Source organism: Lissotriton vulgaris, chromosome 2_2, assembly GCF_964263255.1.
Source record: "Lissotriton vulgaris chromosome 2_2, aLisVul1.2, whole genome shotgun sequence".
Taxonomy (NCBI): Eukaryota; Metazoa; Chordata; class Amphibia; order Caudata; family Salamandridae; genus Lissotriton; species Lissotriton vulgaris.
In genome coordinates, this window is record NC_141688.1 from 4189840 (window position 1) to 4213469 (window position 23630).

The 23630-nt window shown below is 46.5% G+C and overlaps 1 pseudogene; it reads right to left on the minus strand.

Annotated features, from left to right (window-relative positions):
* Positions 1-6611: 6611 nt before the first annotated feature.
* On the minus strand, positions 6612-23148 carry LOC147728928 (uncharacterized; annotated as a pseudogene).
* Positions 23149-23630: the final 482 nt, after the last annotated feature.

Sequence of the window (23630 nt, forward strand, 5' to 3'; positions counted from 1 at the left end):
TCTGAGGCGCCTCCTCCGTGATCACTGGTGCAGGGGACGGTTCACTGCCCGTGATTGTGCAGGCATGGCAAGAGCATATCATGGCATCTACTTGGCTGTCCATGGCGGGGAACCACACTTTGCTCCGAAGGCGTGCTTTTGTCTTGGCCATGCCCTCATGGCCTACATGGGCTAGACTTAGTGCTCTCTGTTGGAGACTCTCTGGCATGACAATGAGGTGTCCTCGGAGGATGATTCCTTCATCGTCCACGCTCAGTTTGCTGCGTTATCTGCCACAGTTGTTGTCACGCGTGGCTCACCTCCAGCCGGAGGCTCGATGCACCATCAAGGAAATGGGCCCAGTGGTTTCCTTCTAGAACCTGGCGAACTCTCACCAACATCTCATCTGTGGCGGTCGCTTCTCTGATTTCTTTTAGTGACATATTTTCCGGGCACGCAGCTTGCGAGATCATATGGACAAATTCTTCGGCTTCCACACCTTCTTCTCTTGGCGGATACTGGCGGACGACATCGGGGTGCCGGGACAGGTAGTCGGCCGGGTTGTGCGCCCCCGGTCGGAACACGATTCTGAAGTTGTAGCCCTGTAGCTGGACGGCCCAGCGTTCGATGCGTGGGGGTGCCAGCCGGGATGACCCTGCAAACAGTGGCAACAGTGGCTTGTGATCTGTCACCACGGTGAACTCCTGCCCGCACAGGTAAAGGTGGAAGTGTTGGCATGCCCATTTGATGGCCAGGGCTTCTCTTTCGATCTGCGCATACCTGGTTTCTGTGTCCGACAGCGCCTTACTGGCATATGCGACTGGTTTCCACTCTTCGGGTCCCTATTCTTGCAGAAGCACAGCTCCCAGGCCCACGGGGCTGGCGTCGACGATCAGTTCTGTCCTGGGTCGGGGCTGGAAGTATGCCTTGACGGTGTCATCGAGAAGACTGGCCTTGATGGTTTGGAAAGCCTTGTTGGCGGCTCCTGTCCAGTCCCACTTGTGGTCTGCTCTGGTGAGGGCTCTGAGGGGCTCTGCAATCGCGGCCAAGTTGGGTATAAACCGACCACAGTAAGTGGCCATGCCTAGGAAACTGCGCACCTCGGGGGGTTTCTTGGAGTGCTTGCTGCCTTGATCGCCTCTGACTTTTTGGGGTCCACTCTCAGACCTTCCCTCGTGAAGGTGTAGCCAAAAAAGTCTTTCGACTCCTGGTAGAAGGAGCATTTTGCCCGGTGTAGGGTCAGTCCGCTGTCCACGAGTCTTTGGAGTGTGGCCCTCAGATGGGCATGATGCTCTTCGAGGGTTGCTGAGTAGACTAGTATATCATCGCTGAGGTTGATTACTCCGCTCAGTCCGGATAGTACTTCTCGTATGGCATTTTGGAAGACTTCCGCCGTGGAGGAGACTCCAAAGCTTAACCGTTTGTAGCGTCGCAGCCCCACGTGGGTCGAGAAGGTGGTGATATATCTGCTGGCTGGTTCCAACTCGAGCTGGTGGTATCCCGAGTAGAGGTCTAACTTTGAGAACCATTTCGCCCCATTCAGATCAGCCACTATATCATCCATAGTAGGAGTGATATGTCGTTCTCGTTTGACGGCTGTATTGGGCAGCCTGATGTCCACGCATAATCGGATCGCCCCTGGTTGCTTTGGCTTTGGTGCGACCACCAGTGGGGAAACCCAAGGTGTCGGGCCCGACACCTTTTCGATGACGCCAAGGTCTTCTAGCTTCCTGAGTTCTTCTTCGACTTGTGGCCTTAAGTTGAAGGGCACTCTCCTGTGTCGGAGTGCTACCGGCCGGACGGACGTGTCAATGTGTAGCTTGAACTTCCGTCCTTTGAGCTTTCCTAGGCCCTGAAACAACTCTGGAAAATCCTTCAGCATGAAGTCTGCATGCGCCTGATGCACCTGATTGGCAAAGAACACCAGGCCAAGGTCCTCTGCCGTGTGGCAACTCAGAAGTGTGCCCTTTTTTCCCTCGGTAATGTGAAACTTCGTTTCCGTGGAATACTCGCCATTGACTACCGTCGTTTGGATCACCCCTCTGAGCGGTAGTGGTTCTGTGCCTCCGTAGGTGTAAATCCTCGCAGTGGAGGGTGTCAGTAGGGGCTTCGGAGACATCTTCTCATATTGATCAGAATCCATGACGTTCACGGATGCCCCCGGGTCAATCAGGGCATTAACTTCGGTGTCTTCTATCGCTATGGAGCACATGGGCGGCGGTCTCCTCCTCGTGGATGCTCTGCTTACGTAAGAGACCACGTACACCTCATCGTCTTCATCGTCTTCATACCTCGGTCATCTTTCTTGAGCCAGGTGGTCTGGAGGAGGTGGTTCGTGGTCGAGTGACAGCTGTCGGATGGGCTGCGTCACTGCCCGGGCTAACGGACCGGCTGGCTTGAATTTTCCTCCCCGACAGACAGCGGCAAAGTGGTTAATACGCCCGCACTTGAGGCATGTCTTTCCTTTCGCGCCACATGTGGCAGTTGCTGGGTGGTCTTCCCCACAGTATCCGCACTGATTTCCTCTGGACTGGGCACTTTGTGGGCGATTTGACGGGAATCTTCTCTGGATTGCGTCAACTCTCTCTTCTTTGATTGGCGTTGTCCTTGCTGTAGCCGGGGCAATCACCGGCGTACGTAATGCCGCTTCCATCTCTTCCGCTCTCGCGTGGGACAGCTCATGTGATCTGGCTTGAATCAATATTTCCTCCAACGATATGCCCGGTTGGCGGAGGATGAGCTTTCTCAGCAGCTTTGACTTGCACCCAACTATGATTTGGTCCCAGATCTCCTCCCGTGGGTTGGTAAACGGGCAAGTGCTTGCGAGCCGGCGGAGCTGGGCGTAGTACATGTCAACCGACTCTGAGTCCGTCTGCCAGGCTCGTTTGAATTTAAACTTTTCAAAATCATTATTGAGTTGGGGATCATAGTGCGCGTTCAAGGCTGCGACCGCAGCGTCGTAGTCGTGCTCGGGTCCTGTGTTGGGGAGTGATTCGAATAGTTCATAAATCTCTGGCCCACCATATAAGATGAGGAGCGACCTTTTCACCATTCCATCCGTCTCCCTTGTGCCTTTAAAATAGAGGTTGAGCCCCCAACCCACGCCTTCCATCTCAGCGCCGCCGGGTCTGCCGCCTCGCTAAATGGTGGAATGGGCGCTGCACCAGAGTGTAGGTGGGTGGGCGTCGCTTGCATGGGGGTTCCTGCTTGGATCTCGGCCCGTGGCTGCGGCACAACTACCACTGGTGGGGGCACGACTGCCGGAGGTGGGTTTTGGCCTGCCCCATCTTGGACCGCTCCTGGCGCCACTATATACATTGTGCAGTCTTCTTCTCATCCTTTTGGAGCTTTCTGGTGTAATGTCCCTGTGTGCTGTTAGGGTTATTTCGCTGTTTCGTGGTCCCTTGTGTCTTTATCCTTTATTTCGTTTTTTTTTGGTTTTTTTTTTAGTTCCAGCCGCTTGGCTTTGCCTATGCTTGATGTGACTTTTCCCTCAGGAGGTGTGGGACGTGTTTCTATACCTCCTGGCCGTGTGTTTTAGAGACAGGACGCTCAGTTACACAGGAGAGTGTCCGGGACCATTTGCCTTTGCTTGTGCTTTTTATTTTAATTGTGCTTGTGTGTATCGTCGAGCAATGTCACTCTGCTTCCACACACCTTCCCCAGGCCGCGATCGCGTGATGCAGGGCTGGGGGAGTGTCTCATGCCTCGGTGATGGTCTTGCTTGTCTGTAGCTGCGGTGACGGCTGGGGCTGAGATAGGCCTCGCGGAGACCACGTGGTGCAGCCGCGTAGGACGTGCTGGAGCGCTTCAGTGCTGGTGAAGCCTTCCCTCGGGGCACGCGCTTCTGCGCTGGAGGAGGGAGGGACACGCAGGGGTGTCGCGCTGGCGGGGCAGAAGATGACTCACCCGCAGGTCTTGCCAGGACGCACTCCGACTCCACGTGAGTCCCGCCGGCTGAAGGTGCTCCCTCCGGGGAGGCGCGTGGGTGGGCCTCAGGAGCCGGGACAGGATGGCAAATGCGGGTGGGCTCCGCGACTGGAAGCAGGCGGCACGGCACGCGTGAAGGTAGGCCGGCCTCATCGCCAATGTGGCGTGTTAGGACTGGGCCCAACACGTGGGTGAGGGGCTCACAATAATTTGACACAGAGACAGCTATGCAGTTAGCCGGAAAGACCCCAAGCGGTCTTCCGCCATATTTATTTATACCCCGGCGCGAGCCCGCCCCGGGGTATGCGTGCGTGCGTGTGAGCAATGGTTACAATGTAGGGGAGAGCCCGAGGGGCTCTCTACATGTATGTTGCGCAGACCGGTCTGTTATTTGTTTTCTCGTTAAAAGATGTGTCTGAATTACAAAAGCAAGCCTCAGAAGAAATAAAAAAACTTGATGGGTCAAAATTGTACAAGAAACCCCAAATGAGTGTGGAGGGACAGTTCAGGGGGTGTGGTTGCACTTAAAATTCTGCTCCCAAAGCTTGCGAAGTTGTTTATTGGAGTTACCTATGTTGGAATGGATGGTATGATTCATGGCACAGCAACTCTTTGGTATGCACTCTTCTTTACTTCTACTTCCCAGAACTATGGCCACTTCTTTGCCATCAGCCAGTCGCACAATATTGTTAAGGGAATCAAGAACACCCTCCCTCCCCACGCACCTCCTTAAGAACGCTTCGTCCATCTACAAAAAGACTTCATACAAATGCCAAACCGTGCTTCCTATTCTTATGTGCTTATGATTGTATGACTACCCATGTGGAAGTACATAAGTTATAAGTGCAGTAAAGCACATACTCAGGGAATTCATTCTACGATTTAGTATTCCACAGTGCCTTTCGACCGCACTTTATTTCAGCTGTAGTCCTGGATATTTACATTTGTATATCATTTGGCTACATCTTGAAGTATGGGAGACCATTTGAGAAGGGTGGATTGTAGTCTAGGCCTAAAACAAACTATTGAGGGTGCTGTGGTATCAGCCAGACTGGCGGCTGATGGTTTTACTGTTGCTGCTAAGTGTTTTCAAACTACAGGTGGTATTACTTGCTGCTGGCCTGTGCTCTCGCATTACAAATCGATATGTTTTATATCAAATGTACCACTTGGTGGAAAACACGCCTTAGTTATCACCAGCCAACTTAAAAGCATCTGGGCATGCCAAGATGTTCCATTCATGGGCTTATTTTCTTTAGCTCTCTCCTTTGCCAAGGAAGGGGGGTGTGGTGGGTGCGGGTCGCCCCAAGTGTCATCACTGAAGGGGGTGACAAAATGGCAAAAATATTTTTGCCATTTTGTCAAGCCGGTGTGACAAGAAATTTTCCGCAGCGGGTACCACCTGACCTTGCTACAGGCTGCAGTCCAGGATATATACAAAGCTTCAGGGACAAAGTAATACTTCCATTGTGCCTATCACGCCAATCAACAGGAAACACTTAGCATAAAAGTAGCACACTTAAGAATAAGGTAACAAAAATCTGTTTAGAGACCTAACTGAAATGGCATGACACCTTACCTTTGGCGTCATTCAGGGCATTCCAACTAAAAGGACTAAACTGAGCCTTTACGAATAGATGAATGAATTAATTAATGATTTATAAAGCGCGGCAATACCATGAGGTGTGTAGAGGCTACCTGAAAGCACATGCAGCTAGGTTACCGGAGGAAAATATGCTTATGCCCTAAAGAGACATGTTTTTAAGCTCTCCTGAATGGTGGCAATTTTGTCTCTTTCTTAAGAGAGGTTGGCAGGGAAATCCACAGTTTGGCTGTGGTCGTGATGAAACTCTTGCCACCCAACTTAGTCTTTTTTATCCAGGGGTCGATCAGATTCCCAAGCTCTGCTGATCTTAATGACCTGGCCGGGGCATAGGGTTTTAGATAACTTTAAATTGAATCCACTTTGCTACCGGCAACCAGTGAAGCTAGAGTAGAGCAGGTTACAGACTCTGATTTGGGGATTCGCAGTAGAACCCTGGCTGTGGTGTTTTTTACGGTCTGCAGTTTTTGAATGCTGCGTTTTGTTGCACTGGTATCTAGGGCATAACAGTAATCTAGTCTTGAGGATATCAAATCGGATATAACTGCTTTCCTTAGTTCTAGTGGAATTGAGGGTAGTACCTTCCGCAAACCTATTAAGATAAAAAAAGCATCTAGAGGTGGTGGAGTTAATTTGAGCTTCGCAGGACAGCTTAGTGTCCCTAATAACTCCCAGATGTTTTGCTTTTGAAACAGGTATGGATAGTGAACCGAGCTGGGCTGGCCACCAGTTGTTATTCCAGATATGAGGATTGTTACAAAAAAGCAAAAACTTTGTTTTGGAGGAGTTCGATTTCAGACAGTTGTCTAACATCCATTTCCCAATGCGACTCATGCAGTTGTGGAAGCTGTTTTCTGTGGAGCTGGATGATCCATTTATAGAGACAATTATTTGTGTATTGTCCTTGTACAATACTAGGGCAAAACTGTAGCTTTTTATTAGTTTGGCCAGCGGGGTAACATAGAGAATAAATAGTGTGGGACTCTAGCAGAGAAAAAGGTGGGGGATGCATAATAGCCTATGGCGACCTACTGTGATCGTTCCAACAGGAAGGAGACTAACAGAGAAAGCGCCTTATCTCTGCTTCCGATGGTGGCTATCAGTGCATCAGCAGCCTTTGATTGACAGTGTCAAATGCTGCTAATAAATCCAGCAGGATCATGGTGGTGCTCCCCCCGCCATCTAGGGTCCGTCTGAGCGCCTCAGTGGCCTTGATTAGCTCCAGCTCTGTGCTATAATGTGCACAAAAACCGAACTGAGAGAGATTTAACGTTTCGTTTTGCTTGATGGCAGCAGACAATTCTAAATGAATGGCCTTTTCCACCACCTTAGATGGGAAGGGGAGTCTGGAAATAGGCGTATAGTTGAGTGGATCCTTGTTTTTTTTTTAATAAAGGGAGCATGGACGCTTTCTTCTATTCTGATGGAAAACTCCTGGAAGTCTAAAGGGCATTGAAAATCACTGGCAAGGGAAGTGCAAAGGTCTCAGGTGATAAATGTAGAATTTCAGTGGGGCAGGGGTCTGCTAGAGAGCCTGATTTGATAGCTCCAATTATTTGTGATGTTTTGTTGGCCATTAGGGTCGTGAAGAATGACAAGGTGGAAGATATTACCTCTGTCGTAGGTTTCATTTTGTTAAGTTGGATGAGAGACTGGGCCTGGCCATTGGACTGTTGTAGGAAGACATCATAACAGCTTTGACTTTATTTTGAAGGGTGTCCGCTATGGTATTACAGATTTTTTCCTGGCTGGTAACACTATCCTGAGGGGTTGGCAATTTAGACAGACTTTTTACCATGGTAAACAGGGTTTTAGGTCATCTGTTGGCTGCTTTAATTTGCCCTGTAAAATAGGCAGCCTTCTCCCTGACAATGAGGCTTTTATAAATCAGAAGGGATTCTTTACATTCTTTTTTAGTGACAACATTATCGTCCAGTCTCCTCTTCCTCATGAGTCTGCAGCAAATATTGCCAGGTATTGCAGAGTTCCCTCCATCAGGTTGACATCCCCTTCGCGTCAAGGGACCCCGGGTATCTTAACCACTCCCCCATTCCCCCGAGGCATAGATAATAATCAATGCACATGTCTTGGAATAGAGGTCATATAACTACGGCCATATTTTATTAAAATTAAAAAATCATATTTAAAATTCAATCATTTTCAATACACAGAAAACCCACACATATTTATACATTTAACCAATTTTTATATACAACATATTTACACATCTTTATGGCTAACCTTAACACATAGCTTATACATAGCCATACTTAAACTAAAACTGAAATATGTACAATCTTGTTTTCTTTGTATCCCGGATGAGCCTACATGCAAGGTCATGACTGGGTCAAACTACGTGCTAGGTCCCCCTTTCTTCCTGGAGTGACCTTGCAAAGGAGCTCCGGTTGCCCATCAGATTACTTTCCTCGGGCACCCGTTATGCCATCCTATACCACCTCCAAGGGACTGACTGTTATGTCAACTTGGTGCCCATGTGCATGGGCGGGGATCGGCACAAAGGCCTACTGAAAGAAGAAATTTCTACCCCCGCACCCTTCAGCTTACCACCGTAAACACCCCCTGGAGTGCGAAGAGAGACCACTGTCTCCTCCCCAGGCACCGCCATGAATAATGGGATGCCTACTAAAAGATGGAAAAAATGTCCGACCAATCATGACCTTACCACCACAGGACAAGATAGTTGACCGACTATCTAGCACCCCTCCTTCCGCTTCCTGAAAAAAAGGCCAAAGGCCATGCCCTGCCTCTTGCCCTTATCATCCAGGCTAGCAAGTTCTCTATGAAAATCCCATTGCCTAGTTTAGAGAGGTGAACTCCGTCCTGCTGAAAAAAACGCTCCCCCCGTATGCACCTATCCGTAATTGTTTGAAGTGGTGGGGACCGAAACAACTTATCAATCCTGTTATTGATTCTCTTAACATAGTGATTCAAAACCAACACCAACTCACCCCACCGCCATTGAAACCTAGGGATCATGTGTGACTAAACCAGTACTGCCTACGGGCACTTCTTAGCCATCCACCCAATTTCTGTGATCAGCGCCTTAACCACTTCCTTCCTGCCCAACTGAACAGGCCATTAACTCCCAGATGCACCATTACCACAGCGGGTGGCCCTGGAGTACGAGCTAACAAGGCACCCAAAAAATTACGCATCTGCCCCAGTCGCAAACCTCCTTGTCCATGCAGTGACACAATGAAACCTGCCCGGCAGGCCCTTTATGCATAATTGCCTGTGAAAAAAATATTGTTTCAATCAGCTCACATATGAGTGACCTATAATCCAAACTTCTGTTTGACCTGGCCCCCAGGCAGGAACCTGGGTTGGGTGTGCCTCCCATGACCGACGCACGATAGCTAACTCCCCTCCATCAGCACAGGATGCGGAAACTGCAAAAAAGTGAAACAAATAACCAATCATTAGCCATCAAATACGTTACAGCAGATGTAAATGCACATATCGTTTGTAACAATTGGAAGACCTACACCCGATCCTCTAAACCTCCTGCCCCTGCATGCCATCTTCTCAATTATTCATTACCTGTTCTACTTTTTGTCCGCATCTTCTTCGGAAAGTGAGGGCCCACAGGGCAGCCTCTCCTGTCAATATCAAAAGTAACTCTGTCAGCAATCAGCAAGCATGTAGTCAGTCAGTAATTTCAGTCCCACTTGAGGGACTCATCATAATCCATCACTCTGCCTTGAGGGAAATGGATAGGGGGATTCGGGTGGAGGAGTATAAAGGAGCATGATTGAGTTGTGAACTTGTGAACCTCAGGAATGCAGACTGCGGCACCTTCAAATCAATAAGGAATATAAGATGAAGACAGTGCTGCTGATGGACATGTTGTGATTATGTGATTAGAGATTTGTTGTGGTAAAAGTTGGAAAACAAAGAAAGACACACAGGAATAAAAGTGAATAAGGAGGAAAAAAAGGAAGTCATTTTCAGGGCTCGGTGTCAGGGAAGTAGAGCTCATCCTCCAACTCCATGATTTGAGACGGGAGTAGGTCAGGTAACAGAGAAGAACTTCCGTCACCTAAGTCGGTGTCCTCTTCTTCCTGCGTGCATTCACGTACTTTTTAATCTGGTGGTATCAAATGCTGATTCATCTTAATCAGTGTTAACCTCTCCACATTTTTTGCCGCGAGGCGGGACCTTTTTGAAGTTACAATGGCACCAGCAGCACTGAAAACACGTTCAGAAGACACACTTGCGAGTAGGTAAGACAAATAATTTAGAGCCAGGTTGGCGATCAGTGGCTATAGAGCCATTTTCCTGTACCAATACAGCAATGGGTTCGTATGAACAAAGACCTGTGTTGGCTCATCCAGATAGGCCTGCACCATCAACTCAATGTTCTCCACGGTTGCTCCACTTTGCGTACCATCTGTGGCCTTCTCAGCACTGGAACGAACAAACCCTTGATGAGTTAGCCAATCCGCTTCCGACAATATTATGGCTGGGCCTGGTGCAGGTGAGGATGATGATAGGGTTGCTGCTGGTATCGTTAACGGCTGTGATGGAAAGTGATTCCCTTCCGCCACAGATTCAGAAGTGGAACTTGACGCTGGATCGCCTGCTGATTCAGTTGGACTTCTGACGGCTCCTTGAATTTTCTGCCGATCTTTTTCAAACCGTCTGGCTGACACAGCTATCCAATGTTTGTACTTTGAAACATCTGCCTCATCAAAATGAATGAATGCTTTGCTGGCCACTGCCTTTTTGTACCGTGGATCCAGAATAGTGGCACTAATGTAATGTTGTTCTGTATGTATCTTTTGAAGCCTTTCATTGGCAACTAGACGGCTTAATAAGTTCTCCGCCAACAGATATGCAGCTTGCTTTCCACCATCATCTCTCAACGTTGAAGACACTGCCTTCAGTTGGTGCTCTAGCATGCGCAACAATGGGATAGCTTTTCTCAAAGAACAGTCCTCCCTGCTGACTTCACGCGTAAAGACCTCAAAAGGACGAAGCATGTCTGTCAGGCTTTTAACTAGCTGCCATTCCTCCAACTCTAGCCTCAGGTCAATAGAACCTACTGTAAAGATATAGTCATTGATTACCATACACTGCTCAAACAGACGCTCAAGCATGTAAAAGGTTGAGTTCCAACATGTTGCCACCTCCTGGATGAGTCCTTTGACTGGCACTTTACGTACATGTTGAATGCTCCTCAGCTGCTTCCGGGCCTTAAAAGAATAGCTGAAATGTGTGCAGATTTTTCGGCACATACGGACAGTAACTTCTTGACTTGGGTTTCAGTTCTCAATAAATCTTGAACAACCAGGTTTATACAGTGCACCAATCACGGCACTCAGAGACCTTACTCTTAAACTCATCCAATATGTTTTTTGCAGTATGAGTTTTCTCCATGGCAAACATGGCTAATGTGGCATGTTTCCAAGAAGCTTAAAAAACTGTGTCCAGGTCAACAACTGCACTTGACTTGTCTCTTTCCCCTGCAAAAGACCCTGCAAAAGAGACCTAGTGTGCAGTGATGCACATGTAATTCATGCTTCCTGCGGTGGATTTCTTGTGCAGAATTGCAATTATTTCAATTTCGGGAACGCGAGCTGTTCAAATCTCCCGCTGGAAGTCAGCTGCGCGCCGTCGCCGACTTTTATGACGTACTCGCGTTGTCAAATTCTCGTCGTGCAAGATGGCAAGCCGCGATAACATCATTGCGTTCGAAAAACTCTCACGCGATCACGCAGCAAGATCGAAAATGGCCCCGCACACGCAAAACCTGAAGAAAAACAACTCGGCGGACTCAGAATCACGGTAAGACAACGCCGCACGCGCGATATTGTATTTTTCAAGCGCGACCAAGCAAAATAAATCGTAGCTTGCGAATTTGCAGATTATTGGGTACATTCGCGCGGATCGCAAAATCGTCAAAAAAACGCAAATTCGCCAGCGAAACGGATTTTACGACGACGCTTAGTCTCCAGGAGAGCTGATAATGCCTTAAAGCTAATCAGGTGCCGGACGTCCAGCTGCAAACTTTACAGCCGCTTCTACCCTTTCAGTGCCCTTTGGACTATGAGAGAGCCTGTGGAATCCCTATGTCCCTACATTTTTGCAAAAAGGGCCATTGCCGCCATGTGGCATCTGGCGGATGCCACAGAACACCCCCAGTCTATCAATTCCCTCACGAACGACATGACAGCAGATGACTCATGCCATGCCTCCCCCTAGCCATTCCCAAGAAAAATGCTGTAGGTGGTAAAAGCCCCCTCATAAGCCCACCTGGTCCTGGCTGCTAGGCTAGCTGCCACGAGGGCCGATAGGTTGAAGCACCAAGTTGCTATAGCTTCTCTGGAAAAGGTGGTGGACTTTCCGCTGCTCCTGGGTGGTTTGACCTGAAAATCTGCATCTTAAAACGAGACAGTGCAGCGTGACTGAGTACTCCTGGGACATGTTTGTCTCTAAACAGTACGTTTAATTTCATGCATTGAAGTACTATTTCTTTTATTAAGCGAAGCATCATCCTACAGTTAGCTGACTGCTGATTACAGCACTCCACTACTGACATGTTATCAGATCAAAAAAACACAGATTAATTGTGGAACTAGTGAGGCCATATGGTTATGGCATCCAAAATGGGAAACAATTCTAAAAATCCAATGTTACCTGTCAGGCTAGCGTCAACCCACCAAGCTGGCCAATGTTGTCCTGCCCATTCAGGGCCCAGAATAGCACCAAAACCCTCACTTCGAGCAGTGTCTGTCATTAGGTCAAGGTCTGGGCTGGACCTAACACGGCTGGGCCACACTACAGAGCCATTGAAATCACGCAGGATTGCAATCCAAATCTGCATATCCTGCTTAACCTTGGAGGACAGCCAAGCGTGGTAATGTTTCTCTTTTAAACCAGACATTGCCTGTGCAATGGAACGTGAATATTGGTAGGCTATGGGCATGAGTTTTAGTGCAAAATTAAGAATTCCAACTGCCTTCTGCAGTTGGAGCAAGGTGACCTTTTCTTTGCTCAAGCATTCCTCCAATGCTAGTGTGAAACCTCTCACTTAAACGATACCCTGTTCACTGAATCCAGCTCTATGCCCAGAAACTCTATTTGTGTGGCCAGCCCTACTGTCTTTCATGGCAAAGGAGGGACCGGAAATGCACGTATGAGTGCGCAAAATGCTTCCAGAGCTCTGCCACACTCCTGAGACCCTGGTGCCCCCAACAACAGTAAATCATCCAAATAGTGCAACACCCACTGGTGCCCAGTCACCTGCCTGAAAACCCATTCAAGGTAAGAGCTGAATTTCTCAAAATAGGAGCAAGTGACAGAGCACCCCATGGGCATGCATTTGTCCATGTAGTATTTCCCCTCTAGTTGAAATCCTAACAGATGGAAATCCTGTGGATGAACTGGCAGTAAACTGAAGGCTGATTCTATGTCCGATTTTGCTCGGAACGTGCCCGAACCTAGCCTCTGCAGCATCTCAATCGCCTGATCCAGGGATGCGTATCTCGTGGAGCACAGGGCACCATCAATAGCATCATTCAGTGATTGGGCCCTGGGAGCAGAGTAGTTATGGATCAATCGGAATTCCCCTGGATCTTTTTTGGATGTCACCCCCAGCAGTGAGCAAACAAAATACTGATACAGTGTCGAATGGGTCAGTTAATCCTCCTAAACGCAGTTCCTTCAGCACTTTAGCTAGCGCCACAGACTTGTTGTCCCTCACCGATTGTTGATTGCGGCTGTAAGAGACCCCAAAGTAGCCAGGTGCAAAAATCCGAAAACTATCTCTGAAGCCTTCTAAAAGAGTCTGGGCTGTGTTTGGTCAACTGTACTTATTCAACCAGGATATCAATGCCATTGTTTTTATTGAAGTGTGAGCCTTGGTGAGCAATAAGTCCTCATTCCTGCTTTTTTTCCCTCGCTTTTCCCTTGACTTTTTGTAACATTTGGATTCAGGATGGGAGGACACAGAAAGAACATACGTGCCTGAACATGCATGAGCCTGTGGGCCTGGTGCAAGTCCCCCTGTCGAAATCCCAATAGTGCTAAGTGGTGTGCCTGATCGAAGGTACTGCAATCGTGGGTTATCCTGGCTGGCAGTTTTCATATGAAGCAACCACATGATGACGTCAATCTGATTCCAGGTTGAGCCCAGATCAGTTGCCTTCCGCCTTTTGAATTCTTTGTCATATTCCTTCCATCCCACTTCCCCGTATTCAACATGTGCACAGGCGATCCTATTTTTATAGCACGCCGACTGCGCGCCTAGCCCAGCGAATCACCCTACCAGTATTGCATGATAATTGGAGAATGCTTTTATCCAATTTACCAGATTTTCATCAATCTTCTTCCTGTGGGGCCAATTGCCCCAATCCCTTGGATGAGGCCACTCTCCAATCTTTTTTGCTTCCTCCTTCTCATCCTTATCAACTAACAAAGAAAACATGTTGAAATAGTCCCCTTTCCAGACTTTTTCTTTAACCTCTTGTGAGATATGTCTACCTAGACGCTCTCTAGATGATCGCAGCTCTCCCAAGCCTAAACTCAGTAGCTCTTGCACCATACCTGCTGCCGTACCATCCTGTTTCTTGGCGTGCTCGGCATCCGTTTGTGCGCCAGCTTTTGAAAGGTCAGGGCCACCCTTGTCGCTCACTGCGCTGCTTTGTCCTGCCCAACTGGTAGCCGCAACACCTGTCACTTTTGGGCCCACCACTACTGTCTGCGCCGCACCTGCTTTGCCCCTTCCACCTGTGATAGCAGTTTCTTGGCCCTCTCTACTGCATCCCCTTCGTCTAGTAAAACACCACTGCCTGCAGAAGGGATCACTGTCCCTGCCTCAGCGAACCACAGCTACACCTCTTCTAAAGTGCTCACAAAGTCTGGTTGCCCAGGCATACTACCTCCTGGAGCCTCATAGGGGAGTACAACTGGCTGTTTCAGAGCCCCCTCTACACTGGGACCCTCCACTGGCACCAGCGCGCCCAGTTGACTGGGGCTCTTCGCACTTCCTGGTGGTGTGACCCCTCGTGGAGCAGCATGTTTCCCCTTCTCGGGCTGGGGTCCCCCAGCCGAAGGCCTGGGGATCCCTGGATTCGGCAACCCAGGGGGCAAAGGTACCCGGTCTCTGCCCTGCCTTTATTTAGACCTCTGGGCTACTGGAGGGAATGCTCCCTGGGGGCTACTCCTGCAAGTCTATGCATTTCCTCTGCTTCCTCTTGCCCATCTACTTTCCTCGTCAACCCTGACAAAGACTGCTGCATATCTTCCATACTCCGTCCGAGTGGGCATCTGACCCCTCTTCATCTTAGGTGCCATTACCAAAACACCAGTACAGAGTATTCTAATTACAGCCCACCCAGCTACTGGCACCTACACCAGCCTACAAACCATACAAAAATTAGGCGCCTACGAAAATACAGTTGCCCAGAATGCAGCCCCTTGCCTCAGAACCCCCAAATGTATGCACACCCCACAACTTCCTCTTACATGAAAAAACAGTATACGCTGGTCTTACAGGCTGGATTAATTCTCCCCACACCAACACCAATGCAGATGCAAGCCTAAAAGCAAGCCCTAGCAAAAAACGGGACCCAAAAACGCTACTTGCTGGTCTACTAGGGCGATGCAATAGCCTCCTCATTCTAGACCCCAGATCGCGAGGCAGGTCAACCAAAAGCACCAACAGCCAGAGCCACTCCCACAAATCCAATTATGTGGGGCAGGTGAGTATGCACTCTAACCCGCGTGGCTCCCGGCTGCTGTGTAGGTCAACACAAAATCCCGTCCCTTACAGCTCTGCCGTAGATCGTCCGAGGATGCTCCAAGTTGCTGCCAATGCCTACCTGAAAATAGATTAAAAACTGAGAAATTAAAAATACTCTGTCGCATGGACTGAGTTGTGTGTGGGATGTGGAGCAGCGAGGAAGAGGCCGTTCCACTGCGCTCATTTTTAAAGGGAGGTCTTTTCCCTAAACCTGTTTGAACAGGTCTCGGCAGGATCTGGGACCTGCACTGCCATCCAAGCTCCGGAAGCACTTGAGTGCTTCCGGGGCAACCTCTCATCATTTAATCGTTGTGACGGGGGAACGGGTGCCGGCCACGTCATCAGTTGACTAGCCCCACCCCCCTGTAAGCACGTCCGGGGACCGGCACAAACCACCACATTTGCGGCATGCCCAAGTTCCCGGTTGGCACCTAGGGAGTTGTTTTGTAATTTGAGTGTGTCATTGAACCATGGTTCAGAAGGGGCGTGTCTAGAACAAGGGCTATTTTGTTGCTGAGCCAAGTCAGTCATGGCTAAATCTAGCCAAGAGGGATAGTTCACAACTTCTAAATTCAAGTCAGAGGGCAGACTTGAAGACGTTTTTGATGGCAGGGATACTAGCTGATTTGCCTAAATTTGATTCCAGGATCAACTAATAAAATATTCTGCTGACTGTTTGGAACATGGTCTTTGTGGTAGTGTAATTTTGAAAAGGACTGCATAATGGTGCTTTATGAGATAGTTATTGGATGCCATAGGATGCTGCCTTTTAACCCACATGTTTTCATGCAATTAAATGATGATGCAGTGCTACAGTATCGCAAACAACGTTTTGCTGTCTTTAGAGTTTCTGTACTCTGGTTCAAGCTGAGTTACCAGTTTTACTGTAGGCAAGTAACTCACCACCCTACTCAACACCTCTATCACCACCCCAACATTTCCTGACGCCTAGAAATACTCTGAAGTCAAACAACTACTCAAAAAACCTTCAGCTGAACCCAGCGCACTCAAACACCTACTCCCATTCCCAGAGATCATCTGCGGTGTCCACAAGGGCTCATCCCTCAGCCCCATGCTCTTTAATGCATATATGACCCTGCTGGCCAGCATCGCCAGATCCCCCGGTCTCAACTAAATTTCCTACGCAGACGATACCCAACTCATCTTCTCACTCACAGACGACCCCACCCCCTTCAGAACAACTTCCAAGGAATCATGACAAACATTGCCGACTGGATGAAGAACAACTGCCTGCAGCTGAACACAGACAAACTCGTAAGTACTTATTTTTGGCGTCAGCCGCAACACATGGAACAACTCCTGTTGGCCATCAGACCTAGGACCCGCACCCACACCATCCAACCATGCCAAAAACTTTGGATTCATCAATGACAACAAGCTCATCAAGAAATCACAGAGCAACGCCGTCTCCTCCTCCTTTTTCCACACTGTGCAAATGCTATGTAATATCTATAAGTGGCTACTCCCGCACACAAGATGCACCATAATTAGGCTGTGGGGTTTTAGGTTTAAACCTATAATAACTGATAAAACCCCACTGAAAGAAAAATAGCCCTCACCGGTGAAAACATATAAACACTGAAAAAACACCTGGACAACCACAAACTAAATGCCATTCAAAGAAAGGAAAAAGAGAGTAAAAGTCTTTTTTTTCTTCCTGAAGGGGTCAATACAATGTAACTTTGGTATACAAGTAGCAGTAAGAAAGACTGGCTAACATTATTCTGCTTGAGTTTTGTTATTTAGGGATGCCACTAAAATATTGTTTCTTCTTCCTTTTACTTTTTCAGTTTTGTGGCCTTTGGTCTAAAGATGCATGGTTTAGTTTCATGTTTTAGGTCTAGTATTCATTATTTTATAAACTATAGAGAATCAGGAAATATCAAACTCATATTTGATATTTTGGCCACATTTGATTCTTTCACCGATAGGTAAAATGGCTGGTTTCATAAAAATCTTTCCAAATATGTGTCATCACATTTACCCACAGAGAATGGGTAAAAACCCTTAATCCATCAGACCATAGTTTCTAGTGTGTCAGTATTGATAGTAGGTGAATTGCCAACACCTCAGGCTTTAAACATTCAATGCAAGGTATAGAGACAAGTGTATATATATATCACCAAGCATCTGGGATAGTGGTGAAAACATGACACCAGCCTTTTGGAAAACATGCAACGCAGTATCACTTGTAATGCTCTGCAAAAAAGGTTCTTTCCAAGTTCAACAAAGATTGGAGTGATATTGTTTGTATTTGCAGTGATTCAGCTACGTATATAAAAAAGTTGTGTGATGACCTGTCAAAATTGATACCCGAGCTGAAGTGATTCCCTGTAGTGTAGTAAATCCTTGCCACTTGTTAGATGGTATGCTGAAAGCATCTTTACAATCTTAAGAGTTAATGAGGGATGCTATTGACTTTTTAGTCCATTCTGGTGCACTGGTTTCTAATGCACAGGAACTAAAACGCAACTATTTATCATTTCGTGCTTTATGGGACATCAAAGAGTCATCCCAACTGTGTCCCTTAGCTGATGGTTCTCAGCTCAATGAGCTAAGAATGCTGAGAGGGCCTTTTCACAGAAGTTTACATGGGACATGGCACATGACCCAAAGACTCACTGAGGAAGTATTGTATGGTGTACTACAATTAGATTAATTTGCAAAAATCTATTTGGACCTCATATACACTATAAGTACACTGTCTATATACCATGTTCTTTCAGTGCAAAAAGCAAGCAAAAATAAAAGCAAAACGTTCCATAAACACCGGAAAAACACTTTTTCTGTTGTTTTTAGTGGCGTGAAAATGTGTAACCACTGAAAACAACAGTTTTTTAAGATATTGAAAACACTGAAAAAAAACCACCAGAATTTACCAAAAATAGAAACTGAAAACAGGAAAGCCTAACCATAATACAAGCCCTCATTGCCACCCGACTGGACTACAGAATTGCCCACTATGTAGGAATTGCCACACACCTTCTATAGAGACTTCAGACGATACAGAGCACCACAGCTGCATTCTTCCTCAGCTTTCTCTGATGAACCCACATCACACCCCACCTCGAGAATCTCCAGTGGATTCCCATGCACAAGAGATGCCAATTTAAGCTGCTAACCCATGAACACAAGGCTCTACACAACCAAGTACCCATCTACATTAACCACCAACTGAACTCCCACCAACAATGGAGAAGACTATGCTCTGAAAAACTGAAAAAATAACTGTGGGTCTAGAATTACAAGTAAGCTATGTGTGTGGGAATGGCTATATGTAGGCTTCCAAATGTAAGCAGACTACAGGACAATTACCTATTGTGAGTAAGTGTCCATCAGTTACTCTTCCTGTACCGCCCAATTCATCATATGGTCTACTTCACAGTAGGTAGTCCAAGTATACCAACTCCAAAGTTGTTGTTAGGAGATGGTTGGTTTTGATGGTGTAATTTACAGGGTGGTTTGTGGATGTTGTTTGTAACTGAAAGCAGTGCAAGTGTGATAAGTGGATAGTGATAAAGAAATGTGTTTAATATAAAATTGGATAGTGAACGCAATATAAATTTATTCTGGAGTCGTGCACTTCCAACTATAAAAACAACAGGAGTGCAAAAAAGTCAGATGGTTTAAACAAATAACTACTGACTGGGTTATCTGGTCGACATGTTTCTGCGGACATTTAAAGGTCCACGTTGGTACCTGCTGCTTCCTAAGGACCCATAAACTTAATTGCTACTGCTCTTTGTAAAAGGTTATAAAACAATAGTGAACAAAATTGGTAAATATCACCTGTTCACTTCTGGATTTCCTCCTAGGGGAATGGAAGAGTTCCAGATGTCGTATCGCCATAACAAACACACATAGACAGACATGAGAACAAAGATAGGATAACATGCCATCATTAGTATGAGTTACCACTGTAATTGCTGAAGTCTTGTTCTTATACGACATTTAAAATAAATATTATCAAAATGTCTTTGGATCACCTTTGATTTAAGGGGAAAGTGTTTCTCCTCACCTGGCAAGCAGCTCAGGACAATGGAGCACCGCTCTATAGTACAGAATTTTTTTTTAAAAGTCTTGTGATAACCTGTGTGGCTTCTCTGCAGTTAGATAATCACTCGGGTCAAACATTTCAACAGAATTTCAAAATTCGGCCTATAGTTGATTCGTCTAAATTGTGATTAAAACGAGGGCCTGTAATATCATGGGAATATGGTGTGGAATGGCAAACATCCTGTTGGTGAATCAAGCCTGTCTCTACACCCAGTGGAGTGATTAATCATTCATTCATCAGGAGGGCCAATTCACTAACATACTGATGCACAAGTTTTATTTATGGTAACGTAACGCGAGATGCAATTGCTCTTATTCTTACTTGTAGGCTAAAACATTTTAGCATGTTTGTTCAAGTTAGGACCTATTTAGTCAGTTCAGTGCGTTATTCTAAACACGTTTTGTTATTATAACGTTATGCGCGATGCAATTGCTTACGTTCCTAGATGTAGGCCAGCACGTTTTACACGTCTGTTCAAACTAGAACCTGTTTGTTCTGTTCAGCGCATTAATCCAAATAGACTTCCGTGTGTGCAGCCGCGAAACCAGCTCAGATGGTTTAAACAAATAACTACTGACTGGGTTATCTGGTCGACATGTTTCTGCGGACATTTAAAGGTCCACGTTGGTACCTGCTGCTTCCTAAGGACCCATAAACTTAATTGCTACTGCTCTTTGTAAAAGGTTATAAAACAATAGTGAACAAAATTGGTAAATATCACCTGTTCACTTCTGGATTTCCTCCTAGGGGAATGGAAGAGTTCCAGATGTCGTATCGCCATAACAAACACACATAGACAGACATGAGAACAAAGATAGGATAACATGCCATCATTAGTATGAGTTACCACTGTAATTGCTGAAGTCTTGTTCTTATACGACATTTAAAATAAATATTATCAAAATGTCTTTGGATCACCTTTGATTTAAGGGGAAAGTGTTTCTCCTCACCTGGCAAGCAGCTCAGGACAATGGAGCACCGCTCTATAGTACAGAATTTTTTTTTAAAAGTCTTGTGATAACCTGTGTGGCTTCTCTGCAGTTAGATAATCACTCGGGTCAAACATTTCAACAGAATTTCAAAATTCGGCCTATAGTTGATTCGTCTAAATTGTGATTAAAACGAGGGCCTGTAATATCATGGGAATATGGTGTGGAATGGCAAACATCCTGTTGGTGAATCAAGCCTGTCTCTACACCCAGTGGAGTGATTAATCATTCATTCATCAGGAGGGCCAATTCACTAACATACTGATGCACAAGTTTTATTTATGGTAACGTAACGCGAGATGCAATTGCTCTTATTCTTACTTGTAGGCTAAAACATTTTAGCATGTTTGTTCAAGTTAGGACCTATTTAGTCAGTTCAGTGCGTTATTCTAAACACGTTTTGTTATTATAACGTTATGCGCGATGCAATTGCTTACGTTCCTAGATGTAGGCCAGCACGTTTTACACGTCTGTTCAAACTAGAACCTGTTTGTTCTGTTCAGCGCATTAATCCAAATAGACTTCCGTGTGTGCAGCCGCGAAACCAGCTCGCATAATAAGCACACGATGCGGTTGTTTATTTCTTGCGCGCATTTCGTAAAACTTGCTTCTTACATTTTAAAGCACATATTCTTCAGTACAGCGCCTGACTCTGAACAGACCTCCGTGTTTACCGTCATACAACCAGCTCGCATATTCAGGACACGCAGCAGTTTTAACTTTTACGCGCATTTCCTTGATCATGGTTTTTTATTTCCTACGCGCATTTTCTCATCGTGTGTATCATTATTGCTATTGTGTTTCAACTATGATATTGTGGCACGATTCGTGCTACCCCGTGTTCGCCTTCGGCGGTCCATGACGATAGTTAAGATTAAGATTACTTTTAGACCCTAAAGCAAAAAATGCTTGCGCGGATCTCATCAGTGTTTATACATTAAATCGCCTGTGTGCATAGTTTCACCCTTACCTCTCCGTCGGTACTCCTAGCAGTCTTTTGGGCTGTTTGGGGAGGTACCGTGGCGGTGACTTGCTACTTCCTTATGGACTGTAACTTGGTTCCCATTGGGTGGAGCGGACCACATGTTTACACCGCTAGTGATTATGGGAAATGTAGTCCACCGTTTTGCCCTTCTTAAATTTAGAACATTCGACCATATATTAAATAATCAGGAGTAGCTAGTACCCTTGGTTATAATAATGCCCTCTCAACACAATGTGATTTTGTTATGAGAGAATTATAAAGCAAATACTTCAAATTAAGGTACAGCTTATTAAAATGTGGCTTATGCATATATTTATGGTGCAGGAGAGATTGTATGCAGCCCCATAACAAAATCTATGTTATATATGGTAGCGGACAAGTTTGTCAATTAGGGGAGATAGTACATTTATGTTATATATGGTAGCGGACAAGTTTGTCAATTAGGGGAGATAGTACATTGGTTGGTGAACGAGGGGGCCTAACCTTTTGCGGTCATATGGCCGGAGGATTACATAGGTGTTTAGGCTCTTTTATGGTCAGTTAAAAGGACAGATTCCAGGGAACTGTTGTTTCATAGTGACATCCAGGGGATATCTTCATTAAGGCCAGCCTTGTCACAGTTTAACTTGTACACCCATTTCTGCTCAATCATGAACAGGTGTTTGGCCACATCAGTTATATGTGCCGGGATATTTGGTTGTTCCAAGACAGTCCATTCGAATTCAGTTGGTTTATGCCCCACTTCTATGAAATGATTTGTTAGTCTGGTCGCCTGCTTTTTGCACCTAATTGTGCTTTTATGTTCGGAAATTCTTGTTCTTATCTTCCGAGTAGTCATCCCGACATACCTGAGTGAGCAGGTGCAGGTTATTAGATAGATCAAGTGATTACTATTACAATTGGTGAAACGTCTTTTCTCCCAGGGCCAACTTGTCCCTATATCAATGGTTGTGGAGCATTTGGTCTGAGGGCAGGCAGCACAATTCCCGCAAAGATGATTTCCTGTTACAGGGGGCATGTTCCATAGTGTGCCTACTTGATGGGTCTCTCTCATTGGTGGTCTGGTGTGTACCAGTTGATCTCTCAAGCTGGTACGGCGCTTAAAAGCAAAGAGAGGTTGTTCGAGAGAATCAGTTCCGGTATTCAAGATTTTCCAAACTATGCTCTGCCTTCCTTTCAGTTGCCGATACTCACTACATCTACTGAAGCAGAAGTGGAGGACGCTCCTTCTCCTGCATCACAGCAAAGACCAGGAACAGTCTCCCAACGCAGCTCCAACCATCACCTCACTACCAGAATTCCGAAAGACCTCGCTGTTCGAATAAGCATCATTGGACTGTAAACGTCTGGATTCCCGATCAGGTGATTAGCAGCATTTTATAAATCCTGATTGATTACCTGAATGCCATCTGAAGTATGCCACTTCCTGCTGCCCGAAACTGGGTCCTCATCAAAGTGCACCAGAGGAAATCCACACTGCAACCTCTCTGGAGTGGACTCTATCAAGTGTTACTCATCACCAGCACAGCTGTGAAGTGTTGTGGACTTCCAATGTGGTTTAACTCCTCTCAGTACAAGTGTACAACATTCCCACTGGGCGTCTGACCATCTGTGCCCATCCCTAGACCTGTACCTACCTCTTGATTGAAGTAATCGGCTGGGGCTGCACTTGTTTCTTCCCCTTCTCTGATAAGCAGTCCAGACATTGGAGGCTAGCTTTCCCCAGCCATCCTTCCATTCTTGCTCCATCTCAGCTTCACAATAATGTGCCCACGTCCTCTCATTGTTGCCACCTTCTAGATGGTCTTTCATTACCATATCCCTCTGTGTGTCTGTTTTTCCTCTTCTTCTCCTGTTGGTCTGGTTCTGTGTGTGATATCTGATGTAGGTTTACAGCCTTGAGCTGGCCAAGCACAATGGAACAGTCCCCTATGCCTCACTCCAGGACTGACATTCGGTTTTCAGAAAAAATACCTATTTGCAACTTCTTAAATAGTACCACCAGACTGTGAATCTTTCTTTATGCTGGATCTGCACACATACGCCAGTTGATGGAAAAAGAGATGTTCCTCTCTTCTCTGGCTCTCAGTACAAAGCTATATGTGCTGAACCATATTAGCTTTTGTCATGGGCAGTGCTTACAGGCGTGTAGTGATCTCACCACTCACCCCCAGTGCCCTCAGATATTCCAGTGAAAAAGACTCCTGTGGGAACTTCTATTGCTGAACCCACTCACTTGGGCTACTCAACCAGGGGTACCTTTTGTTAGACACGGAATGACATGTTGGTGACAGTAGGTT